The sequence below is a fragment of the Babylonia areolata genome, chromosome 27 (genome assembly GCF_041734735.1).
Source record: "Babylonia areolata isolate BAREFJ2019XMU chromosome 27, ASM4173473v1, whole genome shotgun sequence".
Classification (NCBI taxonomy): Eukaryota; Metazoa; Mollusca; class Gastropoda; order Neogastropoda; family Buccinidae; genus Babylonia; species Babylonia areolata.
In genome coordinates, this window is record NC_134902.1 from 28,912,919 (window position 1) to 28,917,224 (window position 4,306).

Consider the following 4,306-nt stretch of genomic DNA (forward strand, 5'->3'; position numbering starts at 1 on the left):
GCAGCCATACTCCGTTTTCGGGGGTGTGCATGCTGGGTATGTTCTTGTTTCCATAACCCACCGAACGCTGACATGGATTACAGGATCTTTAACGTGCGTATTTGATCTTCTGTTTGCATATACACACGAAGGGGGTTCAGGCACTAGCAGGTCTGCACATATGTTGACCTGGGAGATCGTAAAAATCTCCACCCTTTACCCACCAGGCGCCGTCACCGTGATTCGAACCCGGGACCCTCAGATTGACAGTCCAACGCTTTAACCACTCGGCTATTGCGCCCGTCCAAACAATCTGTCATTCCCTCTTCTTCTTCTTCTTCTTCTTCTTCTTCTTCTTCTTCTTCTCCTTCTTCTTCTTCTTCTTCTTCTCCTCCTCCTCCTCCTCCTTTCTTCTCCTACTTCTTCTTCTCCCCCTCCTCCTCTTTCTTCTTCTTCTTCTTCTTCTCGTTCGCCACTTCACAGAATCAGTCCAGCCGGTCTCCAAGTCCTGTCTGGAGCCATGGAGCTTGGTGTGCAGCAGGGTTGGTGTCGTCCTCTCCAAGTCCTGTCTGGAGCCATGGAGCGTGGTGTGCAGCAGGGTTGGTGTCGTCCTCACCAAGTCCTGCCTGGAGCCATGGAGCTTGGTGTGCAGCAGGGTTGGTGTCATCCTCACCAAGTCCTGCCTGGAGCCATGGAGCTTGGTGTGCAGCAGGGTTGGTGTCGTCCTCTCCAAGTCCTGTCTGGAGCCATGGAGCGTGGTGTGCAGCAGGGTTGGTGTCGTCCTCACCAAGTCCTGCCTGGAGCCATGGAGCTTGGTGTGCAGCAGGGTTGGTGTCGTCCTGTCTGGAGCCATGGAGCTTGGTGTGCAGTAGGGTTGGTGTCGTCCTGTCTGGAGCCACGGAGCTTGGTGTGCAGCAGGGTTGGTGTCGTCCTCTCCATGTCCTGTCTGGAGCCATGGAGCTTGGTGTGCACTAGGGCTGGTGTCGGCCACACGATGATAATTTTTTTTTTATGATTACGAAAGGCACTGTCCAAAAAGTCAGAATTAAACATAACAATATGTTGTATTTTTTTTCTTGACGTAATGAAGTGATGCATCTTATCTACCACGTGAAAGACAGCGTCAGTGACAATGACAACGGGGTACAAAAAATATATATAGTGAGACGAAGAAACGAGAAGAAAGAAAGAAAGAAAGAAAGACAGGTAGAGGGAAACTCATGATAATAAGAAGGAAATAAGTATTAAGACAACGGAGAAAGAACAACCGAAAAAAACCGAAATGGTCTAAAATAAAGCCAAAAAAAAAAATATTCAGTGAAGGCCACTGCCCATTCTGAAGCTGACTGTATGAAAATACATTCGTGACGAAATACAACGGGGGAAAAAAAAAAAGAATTATAATTATATGCGACGACGTACTGACAACCTGATTCACACGAATCAGTGTCATAATTAAACCGTTTAATTTCATACGAAGGAAGAAAGAAAACGTTAATGAAAAGGAGAAGAAACGAAGAAGGAAAGGACAACAACAACAAAACTAAGAGAGAAAGAGAGAAAAAGATCAGACAGAAAAAGAAAAAGATGGAAAACCATGTTTACAGCAACTTTTGACCAAATTTTCAAAAAGTTCGGTTGTGCATCAGCTGAACAGATATATATATATATATATATATATATATATATATATATATATATATATATATATGTATGCATGTGTGGAGGAGTGGAGAAGGAGGATGACGTGGGGTGTGGGGGTGGGGGTAGGGATCGATGGGATGGGAGGAGAAGAAGAAAAGACCTACTCGATGGATCAATGAATGAGGAAATGGAGGAAGGAAGGAAGGAATAGAATGAAGGAAGGAATAAAGAAAGGAAGGACGGAATGGAAGAAGTAAAGAAGGAAAGAAGGAAGGGAATGAACGAATTATTCTTAATGTGTTGACGACTAGTCGGTACAATAATGGACACTTTATATTCTACCCCATTAAGCACAAATGTATTTAAAGAACAAAGAAAACCGAGAAGCGTGAGGAATATTAAATAAATTAAAAAAAAGGAAAGAAGAAGACGAAGGAGAATGGGGAGAATAACAATGAGAATGAAAACGCAGATCATGAGGAGAAAAGGAAAGAAAAAAAAAAAAAGAAAGAAAGAAAAAAAGAAGTGAAGAGGAGAGAAAAAAAAAAGCGACAATGACGTCCACGAAAACAAAGAAGGAGAAAAAGGGAAGATGGAGGAAAAGGAAGAGGGAGAGAAGAAGAAAGAAGAAGAAGAACAGCAACAACAACAACGACAACGACAACAAGATGATGATGATGATGATGATGATCAACAGCAACAGCAACAACAACAACGACAACGACAGCAAGATGATGATGATGATGATGATGATGATCAACAGCAACAGCAACAACAACAACGACAACGACAGCAAGATGATGATGATGATGATGATCAACAGCAACAGCAACAACAACAACGACAACGACAACGACAACAAGATGATGATGATGATGATCAACAGCAACAGCAACAACAACAACGACAACGACAACAAGATGATGATGATGATGATGATGATGATGATGATGATGATGATCAACAGCAACAACAACAACGACAACGACAACAAGATGATGATGATGATGATGATGATGATGATGATGATGATGATGATCAACAACAACAGCAAGAAGAAGGAAAAGGCGGCGGGCAGGAAGAAGACAGAAAAAAGAACGAACGAACAAACGACAGAAAGAAAGAAGGAAAGATGCAAAAGATAAGAAAGATGAACAACGACGACAACAGCAGCAACAACGACACCATTACCAACAGTAATAACAATAACAGTAACAGCAACAAGAGGAACAACAACAACAACATTACCAACAGTAATAACAATAACGGTAACTGCAACAAGAGGAACAACAACAACAACATTACCAGCAGTAATAACAATAACAGTAATACAAACAAGAGGAACAACAACACTGCCAACAGTAATAACAATAACAGTAATACCAACAAGAGGAACAACAACAACATTACCAACAGTAATAACAATAACAGTAATAGCAACAAGAGGAACAGCAACAACAACATCACCAACAGTAATAACAATAACAGTAACAGCAACAAGAGGAACAACACCAACATTACCAACAGTAATAACAATAACAGTAACAGCAACAAGAGGAACAACAACAACAACATTACCAGCAGTAATAACAATAACAGTAACAGCAACAAGAGGAACAACAACAACATTACCAACAGTAATAACAATAACAGTAACAGCAACAAGAGGAACAGCAACAACATTACCAGCAGTAATAACAATAACAGTAACAGCAACAAGAGGAACAGCAACAACATTACCAACAGTAATAACAATAACAGTAATAGCAACAAGAGGAACAGCAACATTACCAACAGTAATAACAGTAATACCAACAAGAGGAACAACAACAACATTACCAACAGTAATAACAATAACAGTAACAGCAACAAGAGGAGCAACAACATTACCAACAATAATAACAATAACAGTAACAGCAACAAGAGGAACAGCAACATTACCAACAGTAATAACAATAACAGTAATACCAACAACAACAACAACATTACCAACAGTAATAACAATAACAGTAACAGCAACAAGAGGAACAACAACAACAACATTACCAACAGTAATGACAATAACAGTAACAGCAACAAGAGGAACAGCAACAACAACAACATTACCAGCAGTAATAACAATAACAGTAACAGCAACAAGAGGAACAACAACAACATTACCAACAGTAATAACAATAACAGTAATACCAACAACAACATTACCAACAGTAATAACAATAACAGTAACAGCAACAAGAGGAACAACAACAACAACATCACCAACAGTAATAACAATAACAGTAACAGCAACAAGAGGAACAACAACAACATCACCAACAGTAATAACAATAACAGTAACAGCAACAAGAGGAACAACAACAACATCACCAACAGTAATAACAATAACAGTAACAGCAACAAGAGGAACAACAACAACATTACCAACAGTAATAACAATAACAGTAATAGCAACAAGAGGAACAACAACAACAACATTACCAACAGTAATAACAATAACAGTAATACCAACAAGAGGAACAACAACAACAACAACATTACCAACAGCAATAACAATAACAGTAATAGCAACAAGAGGAACAACAACAACAACAACAACATTACCAACAGTAATAACAATAACAGTAATAGCAACAAGAGGAACAACAACAACAACATTACCAACAGTAATAACAATAACAGTAAT

At 39.6% G+C, this 4,306-nt stretch overlaps 1 long non-coding RNA gene across 1 annotated transcript in view; it reads right to left on the bottom strand.

The window, feature by feature from the left end:
• Positions 1-711: 711 nt before the first annotated feature.
• LOC143300974 (uncharacterized) overlaps positions 712-4,306 on the bottom strand; it is a 124,564-nt gene continuing 120,969 nt past the window's right edge. The window contains exon 3 of the long non-coding RNA XR_013057720.1: positions 712-1,006. This is a non-coding gene — a long non-coding RNA (uncharacterized LOC143300974). The remainder of the gene's footprint in view (positions 1,007-4,306) is intronic.